Source organism: Topomyia yanbarensis, chromosome 1 (assembly GCF_030247195.1).
Source record: "Topomyia yanbarensis strain Yona2022 chromosome 1, ASM3024719v1, whole genome shotgun sequence".
In the NCBI taxonomy this organism is placed as follows: domain Eukaryota; kingdom Metazoa; phylum Arthropoda; class Insecta; order Diptera; family Culicidae; genus Topomyia; species Topomyia yanbarensis.
This window is the reverse complement of record NC_080670.1, coordinates 46081265-46105607: the sequence shown is the minus strand read 5'-3', so window position 1 is coordinate 46105607 and position 24343 is coordinate 46081265. Positions and strand designations below refer to the sequence as shown.

At 38.6% G+C, this 24343-nt stretch overlaps 1 protein-coding gene across 2 annotated transcripts in view; it reads right to left on the bottom strand.

Moving 5' to 3' along the window:
* The window catches only part of LOC131677531 (uncharacterized), a 462464-nt gene extending 442387 nt beyond the window's left edge, over positions 1 to 20077 (bottom strand). The window contains exon 1 of one of the 2 annotated variants that reach the window (XM_058957393.1): positions 19979 to 20077. The gene's annotated coding sequence lies outside the window, so the exon portion shown is untranslated. The remainder of the gene's footprint in view (positions 1 to 19978) is intronic. The other variant, XM_058957394.1, reaches the window with a different exon arrangement.
* Between the last annotated feature and the right edge of the window lie 4266 nt (positions 20078 to 24343).

The window sequence follows — 24343 nt, the reverse complement described above, 5'->3', positions numbered from 1 at the left end:
CGCTGAAGATCACTCGTACAAATTGGAACATGGTCAGATAACTACTGAACCAGATTGTCAACGAGAACCAGCGCAACGGATGGTCCAGAGAACGTATCCTGCCGGTGATTCGTTGAAACGATGGATGTGGCCGACAAGCAATAGTACAAACGACGAGCGGAGTGCTCCAGCGTCCAGTGTCTAAACTGCTAGTGCTGCAGGTACAAGGCAGTAGCCATGCGAAGTCAGTGTCCGGGAACGGAAGTGCGTTGCGGGTTGGGGAATGTTACCAAACCTGGCAGCACAGACGGCAAAGCACATAGTGAACCCACCGGTCGGAAAATGCTAGTCTGCGTTCGACGGCCGAGGCCGACTAGAAACGTCATCGACGGAGAAAAACTTCTTATTCATCGCTGCATAGTCGCTGACAATGCTGACAATTTCCATGTACACACTAAATTATTCTTCGATGGTGAACTCAAAAAGAAAAAGTAAACATCAAAGGGCCGCGAAACTAAAACTTCACCAAAGGTGCCAGGAGACCACGGCACAGACTAACAGACATAACACTCGAAAACAATTCTTCACTCGCTTTAGCGTTCATTTCAAATATATGTGTAGTTGGTACTGTGGCCACATTTGCAATTATGGCGCCACTGACATATGAATAAGCAAAACCTGAGAGGTAATCCACCAGCAAATGAGTGTTTGGACCGTGAAAAAAGGTGGAGCTAGTGTTCTGGGAAAATTTCCGGATCGATGTTTTTTGAGGGAATTTCCTGGTATGTCTGTTAGTCTGTGACCATGGTACGACCCTGAATATAATATAATAAATGAAGTGTCTTGTTTAGTCGAAGGAAATATTTTGCCCTAATATTTTTATCCATACTATTGCGCACTTACTATCCTGGATTCTGCGTTTCAAAGTGCGAGTAATCTGAAAACTGCGAGCTGTCAAAACACATGTATTTCAAGTGATAGAGAAGGTAGGTTCATAGACAGACGAGTCGTTAGTCGAACTAACCAGTCTACGAAAAGTATTTAAAAGAAGAGTGGTACGTGCGCAGTGCTTTTAGAATCCAGTTTTTAGTGCCACAAGCAATAATACTTTGCTTGTATGTTCTTCGGTATATAAATACCGTTCTACTATGAAACTGCTACATAAAATGAAACACGCTGCTGAACATCTAAAGACGCCGAATCTTTATAAAGTCTCGCCGCTAGCTCCGTTGTTTGTTCACCGTTTATCTGTCAGTGTCAACCAAAACGAGAACTGTCAATGCCCATGTTCGAGAAGAATTCGAAGAGATTTTCCTCGATTTGAATGCTGTTGACAGGTCTCGTGCTCGGTTGGAACGACTCCCTGCTGCTTTAGCGAACCAGTCAAGTAAATCTAGAACATTGATTTCACCATCTTCCGAGAGTGGCAGTGTAAAAACCCCGACCCAAAAAGATGCCAGATTTCCTTCATTCCAAACTTCGGCGAGATTGTAGCTTCCCCGAAAAACAAAAAAAAAAGAAAACCAACCGTATCCGAATTTGATTCTGCTTTTCTCCCCCGTATTCTTCCGCCCGATATGGTTATAGTCGGCTGGTTTTTTTGTAAACTCGGCTCGCAACTGATTTATTCGTCCGACCGTTTCGGCACTACCGAATACCGATCGGCAACATGATCTCACGATCACTGCTCACCGGGCCAAATCGGAAGGCCAGGCAGACCGCGAAAGGTGAAATTGTGAGCACATACTACCGGGGGAACATGTGTACTTTTGGCAGGTTATTTTTCCGGGTTATAATTTGATTTCTTCGCTTGTTGTGGTTATGGCTTTTTTCCCTACTATTCGTCGAAATCAATCAAGAAGACTACTACTACCTACCTGGCTACTGGGTTGGTTTGCCAGTTTGCCATACTATCTACGGAACGGAATGAAGGGATTTCGAAATATGACCTGGACAACGCAAGTGCATGAACTGGTAGACAGCGGTGGTAGAGGCCGCTGATGGATGGTAGCGAGGAAAGGCATGGGTGGTCAAATTGATCAATTGGCGCGATCAACGGGATTTTCGTTCGGTTGGCCGTGTAGGCTACGGAACTCGTACGCATCTTTGTTTTGGCGTGGCTACGTCATTATTTTCAATAGAAGTTAAATATCCATTCGAACGATTTTTGCGCTTCAATTCTGGGCGTTTCGGCGGTTGCTGGTGGTTTATAATTACGATTAGCCTATTATTTGTTTTTTTTTTGTTCTAGACAGCTATTAAAGACAGATGGATTGCATTTTGATGGAAGAACTTTAGTAAGAACAACTTATAGGGGACTTTATTTGCAAATATTATATGAATTCGAAAAAGTAATCTATATTATAAACTTTACATATTACCAAAGGGATGGGTTTTTGGATTTTGAACTTTTTCAGTATTTTGAACGTAGAATGCTTTCCATTCAACCCCAATGGACCCTATACATTTGCTGGGGTACTGTCAAAGATGCTAACCCATGTAGCAGAAACCATTGTCAAGTAAGTGCAATAGTGGTCGACAAGTAGTTTACCTTTCCGTAGAGAACCAGGTACAGATGGTTTTTTTTACGAGTTGGCAATATATACCTATTGTTAAATTCAGAATGTACCATCGATGTAAGCAATAAAAGTAGACTTTTATTCTCCATTTATTAACCCAATTTAAAACGATTACAAACTATTATCTTCGCATTTTTTTTCTCTTTCTGACATGTCTGCCCTTGTAGTTGGTAATCTGAGCTGATCATGATGTCGTTTTTCATTCCCGATGTCAAAATACCATACATACTTAACCCATTCATGCCCATGTTGTTTGTGGACAACAACGTTTTTAAACAGCTATAACTTTTGAATGAGGCAAGATTTGCTCACAAAAACAAGTAAGTCCAATAAATGTGACTATTGCCTTTCATTTGAGTATTAACATGTCGAAGGATCAGCTCTAGAACTGAAGTTATTGCAATTATTCTGATTGGATTCCGATGGAGCAGTGCTGCCAGGGACAGCTTACGTTGACGACTGAAAATGATTTTTTCATATATCTTCGTTATGTTGCAATATTATTGAAAACTGATAAAACTTATCAATTTAGACTGTCTTTGGCTACGTTTTCCACCTAATTGGACTATTGTAAATATTCTAGGAGAATTGTATTAAGCATTGGAAGGTAAAAATTGAGCAGCTTCTAGCACTGCGAGGGAAGCACCTTTCTTTACGAAAAAAGGCTTTTCGTGTTTCTTGATACCACCGTTTTCAAGGAAAAATAGTTTTGAAACCCTAGGTGTACTAGAAAAAAGTTGGGCATGAAAGGGTTAACCACGAAACTATATTAATCTCTCTTATTGTGTCGAACGACTGAATGGCTGTGCGAGGAGCTTTTAACTCCGCTCCCCCCTCCAAAGTGTCGTTTTTATAATATCATAATTGACATTTTCCCAGCCTCGGGACAGATTGTTTCGAGATGATCAGTTCAAATCATTATAACCCTTGGAGCGGAATGCGAGAAACAATTTCGTGATCTTAAATCATACTGCTAGCTCGTTTTGTTATAAAACTGATTATTACATCTGGCAAACAACCAATCAAATATTTTATGGTGTAAATTGGAGTACGTTATAGTTTTATGGTTTGAGAATGACGGTTTTTGGAATCTGAGCAGTCAATAAGAGTTTATGTTCCAAACAGTCGGCAAATTGGATTCAGTCTCGCCCCTGTTCTGGTCATAAAATAAACTGCTTCGCTCACTACGTTTACACATGTGTTCTGTAATGACTCTGCTATTAGGTAAAACGATTCGCGATAAATATTTGGCCAGTCCTTCTAACGGATCATTTACGTTTTATATTTGAAGAATTACGTGAAGGTCTCGATTGGGTGGCTGGCAGAGCGTAAATGGTAAATCGATTGCCTTGTACGCAGCTCACCTGGGTTCGACTCCCAACCCCGCACATAGGGTTAGAGATTTTCTTAGAAGATTTTCTAATCCGAAGAAGCGAAAGACCTTAAGGTTAAAACCTCTATAATCGAAATAAAAAAGAAGGTCTCGATCGGAGAGATTGTTCACGTCCAAAATGAATCATGTCTTCCGATGGGACTGTCACATTTTGCCTTTAGACTGCAACAAAAAAATTACAATAGTTACTTATATTCTTCTCATTGTTTCTACGGGTTAAACATTGTTGATTCGCTAGTTGAACTTACTGACAGATGTCAGAAACTCTCCAAAGGAGACGTTAGTAGGGTAAATGCATAAGTTCACATCTCAAATTACTGTTATTATTAATTGTCAAAATTTGACAGTAGATTTTGGACATTTCGCTCTTCGTATGTAAGTCGTATATAAGCAAAATTGAAGCGTTTCTTTTTATTTCAATCTCAATGCTCCCCACGCGTTTCTTCCAAAATCCGCCACATTTGTTTGCATTGCACGGTTTGTTTTGGTTTCGACGAGAACTTTTAGTTTCAGTCATCGCATATTGCTATCTGTCGTAGTTTGACAGAAGCGATCGCTTCATTTCAAAACAATCGTTTTTTGTGTATGACCCTTTTGGAGTGCCTCTGTCTCGTCGGTTCGTCGCTGGTATTATCCGAACTTTTTGGAGCTTGGGGCTTTCCGGTTTTGTTATTTGTTAAGTTTATTTTACTCAGCAATTCAAATACGTTCAGATCAAATATCGCCTTACAACTTGTTATAATGGTTGTTTACAGCTAAGAATCGATTCCGCCATCCACCATGGCACGGCAATCTCTGACGGGTTTTCCTGTTTGACACGCACCAGTCGAAAGTAGAGCTTGATACGAGGAAAGTCACGTCATTATGCCGCAAATAGTTATGTTCATCCAACCACATTTTATTGCTGGGATAATGCGTGCAGCGTGAAGAAAGTTTTAACGAGAAACTGCCAAAAAAACCGCTTTTTGGTTTTAGAAACCATGCCTGAAAAATCTGAACCGCTAAGTTTTTATAGTAAAGTTTAGTATGGAAAGTACGCTTAAAAAAACTAAACACGTTAAATTAATGTGGACCTTGGATTTTGCATGCTCTTATTGTAAGAGGGGGTCGGCTTGCCTTCACAAGGGTTAAAGAGACGCTTCTCCCTAATCAATTTAAATAGTATGTCGGACATCTTCATACAACCGAAACCCACAAATTCATGGAAATGTAATTTGACAGAGCCTGATAAATGTAAAACGTGATTTTTTTTCTATTTGGGGAAACTTTGCTACAGCGACCACTATTTAGATTATCTTTTGCGGCAGTCACTGTTGGTTTTTTTTAACGATTTGAAAAATATTAGGAAATGGTCCACCTGTGGGTATTGCGACTTTTCACTTGTGCGTACTACTAAGCTGGACATTTGCTTTTTTACTAACAATAGTTCCGAATGAATTAATGAATGTTGTGCTGTTCCGGCTTATTATTGACGTAGGACTTACGTCTTTCTTTACTATACCGGGTGTCATTTCAATATTTTCAAAACGGAAGCGTTACGTACACTTTGAACCTTAATAACTTTCCTCCTACTAAACAAATTGCTAATCTTGTTCCATAAATCGAAAGGAAAACGTTCAACGCTTGCTACTGATACCTTGTTTGCTTGTAAAACTTGTTTAAATAGTTCAAAAACTACTTTTAATGCAAATCAACATAAGTGCTGGAACCTATAAATATGTGTGTCACAACTTTTCTCAAAGCCAGACGTGTGTAAGCCACAGAGCGGAACACACGTACGTGTGTCGCCCACTGAGAAGCTGCAATCGGACAACTAATCAAATCACAGCTACTCAGAAGCTACTAATTCACTAATCTACTAGCTATTCTTCCAGCGTCTGGTCCATGAAATTGCGTAGGATTTCAAAACCAATCGACGCTTCCAGAGCTCAGCCGTAATGGCCCTCCATGAAACAACAAACGGTCCTTTTGAGCACCAACCAATCATTTTTAGTAAGAATTTTAGCAGAAATTCCTTTAAAAGTGTTCTCAAGTGGGAAAAATTAGGGTTTTTTTTGAGCCTCGCAATATAAATTGAAAAATTACAAGCAAGGGGGCTGGGAACATGTATGAGAAACTTTTTACATTCCAGCTATAAGGACTGTACATTAATTTAGACTAGCGGAGAACATCAAAGTAATTCTTTATATGTCTGACGAAAATAGTCGCCCTGATAAGGGCGGATTTTTCATAGTTTCGACCAGAACTGCAATTTTGAATGCGAAGGCCCTCTTTTCTGTCTCCTTCACCAATGCCATTCGCAAAGCGCTTTCTATTATGAAATCGGTTTATTGTGCATCGTCCACTAAAGGGGCGGGCCAACGAAAGAACGAAACGCGATAAACATAAAAAGGACGGACTTTCGCTTTGCTACGGTCGAGTATAAAAGATAGGTACAGCCGATTTTTTCATTAGTTTCAGTTCGCACATAGCAGCAGCAGTGTCAAGCTGTCATCGCCGAAAGCTAGCGGTAAGGCAAAGCGCAGACGAACACCATGAAAAGAGGTGGAAATAACGCTAAAAGGAAAGCTACGCTATCTACTTTTACAATGTGTGTCCATCCGGACACCGGAGTCTAGTCAAAAGTGATGAGCATCATGAACAGCTTCGTGAACGATATCTTAGAGTGCATTGCGAATGAGGCCTCTCGTCTGGCGTGAAGTGCAGACGCCGTTCGTTTGAAGTCGCCGGATAAGCTGGCCAAACATGCCGTATCAAAAGGTACCAATGCCGTTATCAAGTATGCCAGCTCGAAATAAGTCGTCGCCGGATGACACCCACACCCCACCACTGGCCCTTTTCAGGGCCTCCAAAACAAATCCTGATAAAGAATTGAATTGAAAGATATATTTACTTTGCTGTTTGTTTGTTTCATTAGAGCTAAAAAGATGAGCTCTGTGACATAAACGGGTTTCGTGACTACACTTCGGAGTTATTTTAAATCTTGCCATGCAAGTTTTTTTTACCAGTTGTATAATTGAACATTTAATTGAAAGTTGTATTTTTGATTCTCTCGGAACTCAAATTTTTCTCACGTGAACATGCACTTCCCTAACACGGCCGTCAATGCGGAACCTTTCGTTCTGCATATGTTTTCTAAGCAGAGCAGCCTGCTTACTTTTGCAGGTTGCATCAGAAGCGTAGACTTTTGTTTCATGTAGCACTTTCTTTCTACACAGTTTTGTCAAGACTGGAAAGAATTTTACAAGATTAGGGAAAAGTTTCTTATCAAGTAGCAGGCATCAAAGGGGGCAATGAAGAGAATTTTCCACTTTTAGCTAATCGAGTTGTCCTTGAAATCGCTTAATATTTCAATCATTTCTAGAGCGAAATAGGGCAATGAACCTATTTTCGTTCTATTTCTATTATCATCCTGTCAAATTGAAGCCGTTCATAAGTGTAGCGTCTGCCAGTGAAAGTGCGATATTGAATGATAGCCAGGGTTGCCAAAATTAAATCTGTATTTTTGTCCTAAAAAATCTTTTCATCTGTATTTACTCTTCGAAAATTCTGTGTCGATATCTGTATCGAATCAATTGAGTCGTTTAACCTTTTGCTGGATTATCTATCGATTAATTCTTGTGGTTTAAATCAGTCAAGCAAGGACCTGTTTACATTTTCATAAAAAAAACTACTAGTCGTTCTGATATTGAACTTGAGCTTGTGCGACCACCCCTGGCTGCTACTCCGTTATCGATCTTGACTAGCTGAAGTTGAACAGAGAATAAGTAGATAATTATGCTTGGGAGTAGCGAAACATCTTTCAATGTGCCACTCCTGGTAATCCTAAAGTGTTCAATACCGGCGCCGGCCAGGCCCGACCGTAGATTGCGGAAGGAAAGAGAAGGAATGGTTAGTCCGATACTTGCTTTTGTTAGAGGCCGTATATACTACTGCGCACTCCACAAGTATCACAGGAGGAGGATGTTTTTGTTAGTAAGTGTATAGAAGTTGGATCTACTTCTTCCTTAACGACGCCAGAGAGGTGACTTCACTATCTGGACTAGATATCGATCCACCAAACTCATAGACCGGGGACCAACGGCTTTACTTCCCTTCCGAAGGAAGACGTGACCACAGATTTTTTCACCTCTGAAAAATCTCAACGACCTCGGCTGGAATTGAACCCAGGCAACTGGAATGAGTGGCGGTAACGCTTACCACCCAACCACCGGCGCCGTCTACAAGTCGTTCTGATATTTTACATCCAGAAACTTAAACTTTATCGATGTCACAGAGCATTACAATTAACGTTTCTGGAAGTAGACTTCAGCCAGGCGTTTGCTGGGTGCTAACCTGAGTGTATTGCAAACCTTTACCTTTCAGAGTGAGAGACCAATCTCAAAAGTGAAAATATATTTTAAAAAAGAGAGCTAAGCTGAGAGAGACAGAGAGGAAGTATTATTGAAACTTAAAAAATATTTCTTAAAATAGTTTTTGTAACATCATTTCTCAAAAATCTGTATATCTGTCCATACACGGAAAAATCGGTATATCTGTACACACAGATTCTTGGTCTGAAAATGGTTGAAAAATCTGTATAAATACAGATTATTCTGTATTTTTGGTAACCCTGATGATAGCATTCGATAGGATTTTTCGCTGCGCTCAGCTACTTTTCAGCACCCACAGACCATTTTCATTATTATATAGATTCTCAGAAACGAACCAAATATGGTCATGCCAATGCACACGCATTTCATCGATTGAATACTGTGTAAAAATAGTACGGTACGTTTCCTAAATGTGGGCTTTTACCCTGCTTTTACCCAGAGTTGTAATGTTATCGTAAATAATTTCAGAGTTCAATCAAATATTGTTTTGCTAAAGCTTGGTGGCATATTTTACTGGTTTGTTGGATTTGTTTCGACGTATGCCACTGTTGTGTCGTTCTTTGCTAAATTCTTTTTGAACTGCCGAAGCTAAAGTTTGACAGATATAGCCGCAGTAGTCTTTTATCTCTTTCAAACAACTTAACCATCTGCTGCTCAACTTCGTCGTTTGGGGTTAAAGTGAAATGTTGTAAAATGTACAATACACGATTTAATGTCATCACTCCCACTAAAACCTTTTACAAACACTCCCACCAATCATACAAATACGTCTGTTTGCTGAAATCATTATATAAAATGATATTTGAGTTGAAAGTTAAAAATTTGAGGGAAACGAGAAAAATTAGGGGTAGGTATTGCTTGTGGCTTTAAAAACTGGATTCTAACCGCTCTGCGCACTGACCATTCCTCTTTCAAATTCTTCTGATAGACTGGTTCGTTAGACTGGTCTGTCTATGAAAATACCATCTCTAACTCTTAAAATACATGTGTTTTGACAACTCGCACTTTGAAAGGTTGGTGGTAAGTGTGCAATAATGTCCGGAACATATCAAGGGTGTTGACGTAGGACAAAATGCATGTGAAAATTTTCTGCATAACCTTAAAAAATCTTGATATGCTACTCTTACTATGTAATTCGCAAAATTTGAATTTCGATTAACTGAAGCATTTCTTGACTTTTATCGGCAAAAATTTACAGCAAGCTATCAACTCTTATTGCGGAAAACTCAGTAATATAATTATTGTACTGAATAGATTACCAGACAGGATACTATTGTAAATCCCCAGGAAAATTTCTCTCAACTCGATTAATCAAACTTAAGATGTAAATTTAGCCATTTGAAAGAGATATAAGCAGAATTTAAATAATATGATACGTCAACCAATAGTCCTACGTCAACACGCGGTTATGTCCTGGACATTACCCACCCCTAGTTTTTTCGATTCAAATGGTAGGCGTCTGCTAGGTTGGAGAACCTTTGAATTAAAAATTGATTTTGAATACTTTTTATTCAAAATTTACATCCCCAAAAACGGAAGAAAATTGGATTAACATAACTCATGCATTGTGACATAACACCTAACTTAGATTATGTGTGATTTTAAAATAATTTTTTTCTCGAAAACGGGAAGGCAAAATGGATTGAGGTTTTTCGTATATTATAAAACACACTTTAGTCTTGAATAGCAATTTTCAGTTGCATGTGAAAATCCCTTCCACCACTCTCCTTGGCTCTTTGAAGTTGCTAATGCAAAAAATAGATGAAATGCGATACCATGGATTGGCACTCGTACGTTCATCTAAGATCAAATAGTTTAAAAATGAGTTTAGCATGAACCTTCGTTTGATCCGGTCAAACATCTTGATAGCTCCTGGTTTACCTAGAGTTTCTAAGCGGCAACAGTCTTTCTCAAGACTACCTTCATTTTTCTACTCAATCAGTCTATTTCAAGACTAGAACATTTTCAAGAATAATTCAGCCTAAAGAAATAGGGTAAGGTGGGGCAAATCCGACCTAATAAATGGTTTTGGCTGTGAAATGCTCATTTTATATCGGATCAAGTCGTTTTATATACCAAATTAAAGGTTAGACTCCTAGGCAATATATAGCATTTTATTTGGATCTTGGGACTATCTTGTGATACAATCGTTTTACAAAAATGTTCATTTTTGCTGTTTTCAAAAATGGTGGGGTAAACCCGACCCCCTATGTTTTGGTTGATTTAGTGCAGATATTATCCAAATTTTATGGTTTTTCAATGATAAATCAATGAATGTTGTGTTATTGAATTGTAACATGAAGAAAATGGAGTTCAATGTTAATCTTGGAATGCTAAAATCACGAGCAGTAGCACGTAATGATATTCCCATTTGCATCGGAGCAACTGCTCGACGAATACTATAATCATCACGTTTTTGTGTCTTTCGTTTGTAATTATGAACCATTTTGCATAAAAATAATAAATAATAACATTGAAAATATATTTCAATCTAAAAAATAAAAATTTTCTTAGCAAAAAAGCGGTCGGATTTACCCCAATATTAAGTGGTCGGATTTGCCCCACCGCGTCATTTTTCATTACGATGCAATTAAAAAAAATATGAAAAAGGTTGAACTAAATTCTTCTATGCACTTTGTAAGACTTTAATCAAAGAATTTAAATCCACTTACATTTATTATGCAATCACTTTAACAATCAGAAATATCCTGTAGCCAATGATGCACAAAATCAAATCAAAAGTTGTAAAAACACACTTTTTGTCGTTTGAGCATCTCAATGTAGACTAATAAAATGCTGTCAAACCACCATTATGATTATTTTCGATGCTCTACACGACAACATTGATATTAGTTCGCGTAGTTATTCTGATTTTCGATAACAGAGGGGGGTCGGGTTTACCCAACGGTCGGATTTGCCCCACCCTTCCCTATTCAATTCTTCCATCATGTTTGGGTCCTACCAGAAAGGCCGTGTTCCAAATTTTAAAAAGAAATGGAAAACGGTAGCTTCTCCACCTGAAAATCCAACTGATTGTTGCAACTCATATAATGTTTTATCCGAATGTGCAGCTGAAGAAATTTGTAAATTTCCTCGCATTGTGCGTAATGCCAGTGAGAAGAAACAGAAATCTCCTCTGTCGTTAACAGTGAGGATCTCCGACTTCAAAGCGTTTCGAACTGAGCTTTCGACGTTCCTTCCGGACATAAGAGCATCTTTTCAGATTGGCCGAAAAGGAGAATGTCGAGTTACAGCGGATGGCTTGTTTGGTCACAAACGACTACTCCAGTATCTTACGGAGAAGTTATGTACATTTTATTCATATGATTTCCAGATCGATAGACCATTTTAGGCTGTCTTGAAAAGGTTACCGCAAGGTCAAAGTTTGGACAAAATATCCAACGAATTGAAAAACTTACTTGGCTTTTGCCCTTCACAAGTTATTCTTATGAGTAGAAAGGTTAGCGGCACTAACACGAGGTTAATAATTTAAAAGTACACAGAAAAAAAATATTTTGTAATTTTAAATTTATTTTCATGCACATATTTGGAGCATGAATATAAATGTAAAATTAAGTCCCATCACAAATTCTCACGAATTTTATGATAATTTTACATGTGGATTGAAAATTATAGTTTCTTTAAATGGAATACTACTGCACTTCACTGACATTTTTTTGCTGTAAAATGATCTATGCTATATTTCACCCTAAGGAGGAAAATTTGGTAAAAACCAAAATTTCTCACTAGGGTGAAAATTTGTTGGTAAAAACCAGTCTTTGTACAGGAGGGCACAAATCCTTATTTCATACTATGTTGCGTTTCGGCTTCGCCTCATCAGAAACCGACACTAACACATTGTCGGAATAGATTAGCGCCGCACAGTGGCTGCAGGCTGGCCAAAACCTCAAAAATTTATTTTGAAAATATTGATATTTTGTATTTTTCCTAAATTTCTCATATATTGAATGGTGTATATTCAAAATTTTATGATCATTGGATAAGAACTCGATTTTTAACATGAGTTTAAACGTAGCAAAGTCCGGACTTTTTAATGATTTTCATTTCCGAAACCACCATTACTCTGTTCACTTCAAATGCATGTTGCTCTTTTAATTTTGGTTCAATTTTAGCACAACTAGTTTCATTGTGTAGAGGAACGAAAGAACTTGGATAGTGAATAAAATACATTTGATAGCTTTGTTTGGAACTATGACTTTTTGGTTTAAATATGTTTGAGGTGGTCAAATTAAAAATACTTTTTTCACTAATGTATTCTGTACAAATTTCGGAATCATTTCGGAATGGTCACATAGTACACATTCTATAGGAAATAACCTCTACTTTTCGAATATCTTGGTCTCGTTCTGCGCCTAGGTGCGCAAAAAGGTTTAAGGAGATTTTGAAGTTTTGTTGCTGATGTGGAGGCGCATGGTGTTTTGTGTAAAATAGTAAAACAATCTACAGTAAACCAACACGTTTTACAATAGATTTAAAGTAGTGCTCTTATTTTTTATGATATTGCTGACATTGGTGTACAGTAACGGAAAATCTATCATGAAAATATAAATATAGTTATAAGAAAGGTTCAATGACACTGTATGGAAAAATGCATTTAATATTTTACTACTTTTGACATCAAAAATGAGCTCAGCACCTCAAAATTAGCTTAAATTGTGATTTTTAGCCAAATTAGGTAACATTTGAGGTTTTGTCCCACTTTTGTTTGAAGACCCGCCACTGTGCGCCGGCTTGACGCAAATCCCTTAAAACTAAAACACACTATGGCATAGGCCTGCTAAGCCAAGACAAGTTTCGGCTTCACTTGTGTCTCATCGGCATAAACAGAACTTCTGCTCGAACGGGACATCACGTTTGATCAGTCGTTTGATTGAAACACATAGTGTGTTTTAGTTTTAAGGGATTTGCGTCAAGCCGGCGCTAATCTATTCCGACAATGTGTTAGTGTCGGTTTCTGATGAGGCGAAGCCGAAACGCAACATAGTATGTAAAATGATGCCTTTTGATACTCCAATTAAGTGCATTTATTTTAATGCAAGTTTAAATCAAATTTTTGATTCAATCTTTGTATGTTTACATTCGTATTGATGCAAATCAATGTCGTTCAAATTTTATTATTTTTTGGTGTGTATTTGAAAAAGCACTTTTTATGTACCACGTAAGAGTAACATGGAAACACTATAAACGACATGGGGTCAGAATTCATAATCTTACCTAGTGTCGTAAATACCAAGGCTTTGGGCGTGACGCAAAAAATGTCATTTAGAGTCCAATTGCATGATTCGTGGTGCTAATTGTAGCGGAAATCATAATTCGAATTTTTGGGCATGTCCTATTCGAGAAAAAATTATAAATTCTCGATCAGAGCAATCAAAGTAACATATAAAAAATTACCTACTTCATCAAGTGCAATTTATGAAAACATGTTTAAACGTCCAAAAATACTTTTGAATAGAAATACAACTTATCTACCTATACAAGGAACTTCTATCTCCGTCACACCATCCTACAATGGTCCGTCATCTCATGCTTCAGTGGCAGGTAACGCGGCTAAACGAGCGATGACTACCACGTCTCCAATTTCATTTTCACACAACGCTTTCTTTGCTCCAACCGATCTTGGTAGCATTATGGAAAAAAAATGATTTTTTTGCAGCGATCAATGTTTTAATTGATATCTGCAATACTAGATTTTATCTCCATTTTTAAAACTTAATTATCTGGGGTGAGATTCGCTGACATAATTTTAATGAATTTAAAGTTTAATAATGACTTAATCATTTAAATTTATTAAATTGGAATGCTCGTGCGTTAAAAACATGCGAAGACGAATTTTCCACAAAATGTACATATAGCCGTTATAACCGAAACTTTTTTAAAACAATGTATTCAATTGAAAAATAGCTCTAATTTTGTTATTCATCGATTAGATCTAATTAGATTCATCGGAGGAATCGCAATAGTGGTTAATCGCAGAATCAAACATCGCGTCTTACCGTCTTTTTTGACACCAAGGTGATCGAGAGTTTGGGTATCAAGGTTGACACCGATGTTGGTATCATTTTTTTTTGCTGCAGCCTATTTGCTATTTCAATGTACTGGCGAGCAAACTAACTTCTGAAAGGAGACTTACAAAAACTTACAAGAAATTAAAGTCACATTTGTAGCGAATTGATTACACATGCTGACTTTGATTCTGATCACCTTCCAGTAACTTTTTCAATTTCTCACCAAGCTGTTTCCAATTTCATTAACTCTGTGTTTAATTATCACAAAGCAAATTGGGAAAGGTACAAAACTTCAATAGAGAGTATTTTAATCATGATCATGATTTACAAAATAAAGCTGACATTGATACGGCATTACAAAATTTAAGTGATCCTATAGTTGATGCTAGAAATTTATCAGTACCAACAACACAGATCAAATTTAATACTCCTATTATTGACGACGATCTTCAACTTCTGATTCTGTCATACCAGTCATTCCAACTAGAGGCATAACTATGTCGGTAACTTTGAAATTGTCAGCGAAATAGTTAGTGTTTGATTTGCATGTATTTTCGATATAAATTAAAGGAAAGTTGAAGATGGAATTTATGAAAATTTATAATAGAAATGAAACTATACCATTTTCCAAGATATAAAGTGAAAATCTGTTCGCTAAAGTAGGGAGTGGGCGTAGCGTATTGGTAAATCGATTGCCTTGTACGCAGCGCACCTGAGTTCGAGTCCCGACCCCGCACATAGGGTTAGAAATTTTTCCTAAGAGATTTTTCTAACCCGAAGAGGCGAATGACCTTAAGATTAAAACCTCTATAATTGAAATAAAAAAAATGTTCGCTTAAGTCAACTGCGAAGCCAACGATTTCAATATGTAAATGTAGTGCCAAAGTTTGCATGCATAAAAGTTAGCAGTAAAGTTAACATCCCCAACAGAAACACATAACAGAAACATTTCAAACCTATATGTCGCACTGTTAGTTGTTATAATTTTCTGTTATTTTAACTACTAACGAGACCAGATTTGTAGCACAGTTTACTACGAAAATTGCGATCTGTTATAATCTTGTTATTTTATTCTGATCGGGGTAGAATTAAAAGTTGAAATTTATACGAGTGATACGCGTAATTCAGTTTACGGTCCAAAAATACATTCAACTTTTGAAACACGAGTTACTTCTTGCATGACAGTTTTTATTTGGAAGAATATATTTTGACCACATGTCGGATTATCGAGGATGATTCTGCTAGATATTTTATACCAGCAATGTCAAATAATTATGAACTAATGTGTTGATTAACAGTTTATTTTGTAGGGCTGTAGGACACTGCTAGTAGTTTCAAATAGAGTTGTGAGAAGGTTTGTATTCGAGTGGGCCTACTCTTCTCAGCTTTTATCAATTTCATTGATGAGCTAATGTCAAATGGTATTTTAATCCTAATAATGGGTGAAAATCCATTGGGAATTAATTCGAGCGAGTTAATCTGCAGATCACGGTGTACTAATCTGCGGTTCACAGCGAAACCCACGGTAGAATTCAATTATTTTGGAAGAATTAATTTTTTTGGTATTTTAACGAAAGTGCCAATATCTTATGAAAAACTTTTTAGTGGTATCCAACGGGGAAAACCGATTGAAATGATGACACACGAAACCAATTATGTGGAAAAAATTCCTCCCAGAAGCAGAATTCGAACCTGCAACCTTTGGGACTCCGGCCAAATTCACAAACATCGCTCAAATTACTGCCACCCTAGTATGTATGCACCATACCGAGCTATAAAACGATATTTACGAAATTTTCTTTAATCAATTTTTTTTCAATATAAGCTTCAGAAACTTAACAAAATTTCAACTTGATTGTTTATAAACAAGAGAAGAGATTTTTCGTATACAGTAACATCCGAATAACTTATTTTAAAGGTTTTTCTTTCACCAATGGCCTAATATATTTCGATAGCCTGAACGCATGGAGCATTCGTGTCTTCAAGAAAGTTGTTTGTAATAGCACTTTCGAAAACTTCACTAAAGACATTAATCATCGAACTAAATTTGTTTGAAGAGTTAATTCTCTTTGACTATTTTTGGGAGGATTTAAGACCTCCATTGTGTAACAGAAGATATGCTGTGTTGCATTGTAAAATTTGTCGAAAATACTAGATACCTCCAAAGTTGCCGTTTCCGAAATTAATGTGCTCTTGACCTTAAACAGCTGTTTTCGTACATTTTTTTAGCTATTTATATCATTGATAATATAACAAAAATCAAATGCTAATAAAAATCGATCTTGAGTCTTGACCTGCTAAAGATATACGGAAAACTCCATTTTTTATAATTTTCCGTCCACTTTCTGAAAGTATCACTTTCATTATTATTATTTATATTAATATTTCGTCTCAATTCTTCACATTCTCAAAAAATCTTGGCAAGTTGAAATTTATATGATGATAATATGATTTTTCAAATAAGGGTCCCAAGAATGACTGACCAGCTAGGCTAAAGCCCCAACTATGGCATCCCGACTACAAGACCAGTTACGGTTATCCCATTCCGACAATTTTTCGGAAGCCCCCGTAATGGATTATCATCAATATTTTTTTTTGCTTCAATCCAATTAATTTAGATTTGGAGGGAGATTTAAACCCCCCCCCCCCCCCCTCCCCCTCCTTGGCTGCGCTACTGGAATCAAACGTTTGGTTTGATAAAAACAAAATTTAGTACCCAAAACATCACATCAGTTGCTTTAGGCGGTTGCACCAGCTAGTTGACTGTTTAAATTTAGTATCTAATTGGCCCCCAGTTGATGCTGGTTACTGATGAGATGAATTTGAAATACAGAAACCTAACTAGGCCGAAAACCTGGACAAAATTTTGTGCTGTTCTATATATTATTTTGCAATTATAATTCAAGAGAAGCTTAAATATTTTATCTTTAGCACATTTTTCATAAAAAATCCACTTAACAGTGTAAAATTTGTTTTCTTCTAATATTTCTTCAAAAACTCAACCTAAATGAAACCATTGTGAGTGGTGGCTACAGTAGGACGATTTTCTAACAAATATAATTTTCTAAATTATATTTGTACATTGGAGACAACACATAAATTTCCCTGAACAAAAGCAATAAAAAACTTTTTTCGGAAGTGCTACTGTATACCGAAGAAAAGTGTGTAACGTTAACATTCCCCGATGACTCTTTGTTCCTCATCTACAAGTTCTACCGCTGGTTTGAAGAGATGAAGGGGGAGGGAGGTGAGGGTTTGTCATCGAAAATTTATGACTATTATAAACGGTAAACAATTTACGAAACTGATAAGAAATCTTAGCAGGCGATTCAGTTAAATAAGACTTATAGTTTCTTATAATGTTCTATAAAAAGCACCAAAACTATGTGTACTGTAAATAGTACTAAAATCATAAAACAAACAATTACCTTTATTTGTCAAAACAAAATAGTTTGACTTTTTTCGATATATCCAGCATTAGAGTAGTTAGAATAGGTCATTAGCAACGTTTCCTAGTATAATAATACTTCATTGATTGTATTGTTAAATTTCAGTAGAAACTGTTTCCTATTGCCTGATGTAGTAGAAAAAAAGTGTTTATTTTTAATAATGTTTGACCGTGTGTCACAAATTTAGACCAAAATTTTTGGTTACCATTTCAATGCTACACAATGCAGAAAATATTAAAGAATGTTTAAAAATATAGTTTGATTAAAAGTTTGAATTTTTTTTTCCCTATTCTATCCAACTTTTTGTTCTAGCCACCCCATAGTGGAACGGGTAGAATTAAGAGTGTATCAACTGAGCAGTTTCTGTGGCTGCTTTACCTGAATACGGCTTGATAATTTTAGTTATTCTACTTGGTCATTTTTCTATTTATTTACTACGAACTCTTTGAGGGTTAAAACGCAACTATTCTGCACTTTGAGAATATAATGTAATATTTACATAGCCATCAAAAATTTAAAAATGATTTCAACGGTTTTACCAGTGCTTATTGTTGTTAAATGGGCATGGACTATTTTGAATTTGATATTTTTCTGCAGTAAATAATCAACACTTTAAAATACTTCACGTTTTTTATTCGGAAGCACAAAAGAAAGAATGTTTTTTAAAATAAGAAGAAGGTTTAAGAAGTTTTTTAAATAATCAATTCTTCGAGAATATTTAGGCATTCTAAGTGGTAAAAAAACCTATTGGAGGATTTTAAAAATTTATTAAGCCCTACTATGTAATTTGGCCTAGATGAGAAGTTTTCTTTGATAACTGAAATTACGCAAAAACAAGTGCGCAAAAAATGAAGGAAATTCAAGAGCGTTCGAAAAATCTCTTTTTGTCACTTCTCGAGGGTGAAATCATCCTGTAAATTGGATTCTACTAAACCAATCCATTTATCGACTTCAAACCGGATCCATTTCTAAGCATGCGAAAAATCTATCATCCCATCCGGAGCATCCGACACGCCCCAAGTACGAGCACACTTCAGCCGGTCCAACGAAATTCGCTTGTACTCTTTAAGTGCCAATCGAAAACAATTTATACCCGCCTCAACAACATAAACCCAAATATTTTTAATGCAATCAATAAACACTCGTTTCAAAAGAAACCACACAAACCAAAAATAAAGATCATTTCACAAGCATTTCACGAATTAGCGTTCCATTTCCTCCTTGCCCATCACAGCGATCTCGACACACAGTGTGAAGGGGGGCACACGTCTTCGCTGCCAAACCCATACCCACATCGATTACCGATTCGATTTCAGGGGTATTCTTAATGGACTCCGCGCACAAAACCGAATCCATTATCGTTCCGCGGGCCCGGCCCGATCCGCGATCCACATTGAAACATTTCTAATTGACCCTAAAAGGTTTTTGTTTTGTGTTTGCGGTCCCGCCCAGTAGCGCGTCATCGTGCCCCCTCCTCCAAACGCCACGGGACGAAAGTCGAAAAGCGAGCCCATATTCCACCCTGGAGGTCAAGCGGCAATTTGATCGGACTCCACGGGCAGCCAGCCACGCGCAGCCACGGGACAAGTGGTTGTTGACTTCTGAAGATTCGCTATTAAGCGGATCCAACGCATAGAAATGTACCCAATCAATTAGCCGAACATCAATTAAGAACGGAGAATATAAAAACCTGTGCGTTGTAGCAGAAATATTAATTGAGAAATGAGCGCCAATTCCGTACCCACAAACAACAGCTGGCGAGATCTCTTCCTGCGAGCCGAAAACCACCGAAAGGCACAGTTAGCCACAAGCGGATTTGCTGCGGTAGATTCGAATCTTCAAACTTCACAAATTTGGAAATTCTCCCATGGCTTGAGCAGTTGATTGGCATGATCTCATGGCCGGCCTTTAACGCACTTTAATCCTCACGGGAGGGCTCGGGATGATTTGGCGAAAATCAGAACAGAAACTATACCTAAGGGAGAACGGTGTTCTCATTTTTCTGGCCAAAAATTTTCCGCCTGCTGTCCGATGCTGATGCTAACCACCTTTCGCGAACTTCATCATGAGAGTTTGCCGCCGAAGAGGATCTTTCACTTTTTTGAGTATCCTCAGCCAATTTGAGCACTTAGAAAGAAAAAACCTCTCGACGAAGCTGATCCCCAAAGACTCTTACCTTTTTTGCTAGTTTTGTGGCTGCTTTTCCTTTGCACCTTGGATGGCAGTAGATACCTTGCAATCTCTGTCAAATTTCGTTTCAACTAGACGATTTTTCCTCCTCACTGCTGTTTTGGCACTTCACTTCTGGTCTTGGCGGTTATTTTTTTGCTAACAGCAAAAAACCTTATCGAGACTCGGGGCCTTACAAATTCACTTCTCCAGACGTTGCTTCTCGCAGAATCGCACTAACAGTTGGTTTTTTTCGGGGCAATAATTGTAACTTCTTTTTCGATTTCTCAATTCCACTTGATTCTTGCAGCACTCTTTGATATCTTACGATACTTCAGAGCTATATTCTGCTTCTTCCACACGTACGGCGAAAAGAAAACTGTTTTTCACTTAAAGATTCGATGATTGGAACAAAATCTGTGGCTACACTTTGTACACCGGAGCGCACTGGCACTAGCCGAAATGAATACTCCACGGAGAATCTCTGGAAGCTTGGCAAAGAATCCTTTGGAATTCTTGCAGGAAAGCTGGCTCACTGAAAGCGTTCGAAGAAAAGCACTTCAGGAAGATAGATTCCTGGTGGCTGCCGCTGCTCACACACTCTGGGACGCAATCGTTGCGGAGGTTGGTACGATCTCGACCGTCCTAAGGTTGGCACTTAACTAAAGAATACCGATTGGCAGTAGGTTGTTATATAAGTTTTCCCTGGTCTCTCCTTGGCCGTGATCTTCAGCTGTTGGCAGCTCGCTGAAGAGTTTGGACTCGTCTTCATTTCTTCCATATTTTCTACCATTTTCCTCGCGAGAGAAAACCGATCTTCGCGAGCGATCGCGATCCGCAGTTTTCCGCGACTCTCTTTTCAAAACACTCTTCAGCTCCCGAATAATCCAGAGAAGCAGTTGCATAACCACAAAAGGCAAGAGAAAGAGTGACCTTGATCGTGAAATGCGCGCCACCGCTTTGCATCGCTCTCGCGGTCAGTGCCATTCTTGAAGCCATTGAAGCACGATCAAGTTCAACAAGACAACCGCTGCCGTTTCCGCGAGTCATCAATTCCGCGAGAAGAACCACCGCACAAAAAGGATAGCCCAAAACTCTACTCCCTCTCCGGCACTCAGCGAAATATTACTCCCGCGAGCGGAACAATCTCTTCCGCAAGTGCAGCCTCTCCTTCGTTTGTCCTTCATTCTCGCTCGAATCATTCTCCCCATCCACAGTCTCGAGCGATCAGTCAGAGACCCGCAACCAGTGTCCCATTTCGGTAAACCTTGACACGTTCTTGTCACGATCCGTCCGATCCGAAAAGAGAGAGAAAGAGAAAAAGCAAGTTAAATCAGTCCATAAGTGCTTTAACCTTTCCGCGTTCCACCCGCACGAGTCAGTCGTGACGTGATGGACCTGGCAACCGCATACTCGATCACCACGATCAATGACAGCTGCCTTGCGGTCGATCGGTCGGTCGGTCGGTCCACGCCAAAACAAAACCCCGTTGCTTTTTTTCGACTATTTTTAGCCTTTCCAGTATTCGCACGGAGTCGCCCCAAATCTTTTGCGGTCAATCAGCTCGGCTCTGAATGCGCGTGCACACATGCACTTTAAATGCGTTTAACACAATGTCCGGCCGCGTTCCCTTTCTCGTCGTCCACATTGGCCGCTTTCTGCACGCACAATTCGTGACCCTTCGTGCTTCTGTTCGAAAGTGAGTACTCAGTGGTGACCTGGAACATAATTTACCGCTATTCGGAATGGAGCGGTGCGGTGCGGAGCGGCAGTTGCTCGCATATCTCCATTTGTTATTCATGTGCCAATAAAAATGAGACGTGCTTTTTGCGCGCGCACACATCCGCACACACACACATACGCACACTGCCAAGCGTGTACACTGTACATTTCATGAGACATGTTTTATGCGATGGCCTTGCGACTGTCATATGTTTGCGCGGGACGGACGTTGAATATTCATTTGGCAGGACAGAGTCGTGTTTTTAAGTTTTCCTAAAGGGGAACATCGGCCGGGGGAAATTTCTCTTTTACAAATGAGTTCGATGCCGGCGTAAGAGAGGAACCCGGTTGTTCGCTAGCGATTGACTGGCGCGAAGTGTAACGGTGGTCATTCTCGGTCCTACAATAAATTCGGCGTTTTGTATTCTTCTCTGGGGGTGGTTCTCACGGGTTTACAGAATCAATATTGTCGATTTATTAGCCCTGTCGTGTGCAAGGCGGGAGGGAGGGACAAGGGGCCGCTGCAACCCTTTAATGTTTTGGAATTAATATTTTAAATTTCAGTAAATTTAATAAATGATAAAAACGTATTCATATAATTCAAGCACTTTAAATCCAATATTGTTTTAGCAGACTTTATAAAGTATTCTTTGGGCAACTTTCAGACTATTTCACATATTTTCAGATTACCATTCATCGAAAAATTGCTATTAAATTTTATTATTTCTGAATAAGACAAATTAAAACCAATTTCGTTGAGATTACTACGAATATATTTTGTATAAGATATGCAAAGGCTCGAATGACATCGGTGCCTACCGTATCTGGCTTATAGCTACAGGGTTTATACGCTCTACAGTGGAGCTTCACATACCCATATACAGCCTGTTTTAAACCTTGATATTCGTAGTGTTTAAAGGCACCTGCAAAGCTTGTAGACATTTGCAAAGCTTATATAGAGCCTATAAGCATCGAAAAGCTGCAATAAGGTGAATATAATGCTTGCATTAATACTTAGTGGTTTCCTGGTAAGTTACTTACGTTTAGTGTCTGATTTAGCTTCTAGTATAAGCAACTATGGTAGCATGGACAATTTCCTTTGCAGCACGTGGAAATTCTATGAAGGGCGAACACGACATTATTGCGACACATTCAACAGGGCATAACTTTTTTACCATTGGGTAAAAATCAATCAAATTTAGCACACTTTCTCATTGATGTGTATTGTTTACATGCTGTCAAACTCGAAGTCGTGTTTTTCGATTCTACGAAAATGGAGGTGAACCAACGCGAGTCTAGAGAACAAATTCTTTCCAAACACCTGGAATTTCCTGACCTGTCGCACCGGCAGTTGGGAAAAATGTTGAACATTCACCATTCAACCGTCTCCAGAGTGTTGAAGCGGTTCCAGGAGCGGTTGACGTTGGACCATGGCAATGGAGCTGGAAGAAAACCGGGACCGGAGAACAAAAACACGGAGGGAAAGGTGAAGCGGATGATTAAAGCAAATCCCAACGTCTCAAGCCGTGATTTGGCTAAAAAGATCGGCATGTCGCAGAGCTACGTCCAGAATGCAAAGAAAAGAGCTGGACTACATACATACAAGGTACAGAACTTCCCAAATCGCGATGAGCGGCAACAATCGACGGCTAAAACTCGGGTACGGAAGCTCTACGAGAAGATGCTGATAAAATATGGCTGCTGTGTGATGGACGACGAAACGTATATACAAGCCGATTTTAAGCAAATTCCGGGGTTGGAGTTTTTCACCGGCAAGAGCAAGTTCTATGTGGACGACAAATTTAAGAAGAAGAAAATGTCGAAGTTCGCCTCCAAATATCTCATTTGGCAGGCCATCTGCTCTTGCGGACTGAGGAGTGAGCCTTTCGTGACAAAGGGCACAGTAAATGGCGAGATCTACAAATCTGAGTGCCTCGAGAAGCGTCTTTTGCCGTTTTTGCAGCAGCACGACGAAGCTCCGCTATTTTGGCCAAATTTGGCATCATGCCACTATTCTAAAAGTGTCCTGGAGTGGTATGAGGCCAATTCTGTCCATTTTGTTCCAAAGGACATGAATCCGCCAAACTGTCCGGAGCTGCGCCCGGTGGAGCAGTACTGGGCAATGATGAAGCGGGAAACGGGAAAAGCAAGAAGACAGTCAAAAACGAGAAGGACATGTTAAGAAAATGAAAAAAAAAACTGAGAAAATGGTACCGGATGACACTGTAAAGACTTTGATGGAGGGCATCAAGCGAAAATGCGTTCAATTTTACGCTCAATGCTCCATCGATGAACTTTTCTTTTGATTTTTGAAGTAAATATATGTATAAAACTACCCTAAAATTTTGGTTTGATTTTAAACATTATAAGACAATTGGCATGACATTTTCGGTGTCGCAATAATTTCGTGTTCGCCCTTTATAATGGCTCACCGTCCTCAAATTGTTCAACGGTATTACGAAAATCAGCGGTCTGTGAGGAATGTGTTTCGAGCATTCCAGCCTACTTTGGTCGACATAATCGACCAACTGAGTCCATTTTTCGCCATACAATCGAAAAGCTGGAGTCGCAGTTCACGTTCTTGGATGATAGGCGATCACATTTATAATGACGATGCGCAATGATCACGAAGAATCGATTTGGCACCGTT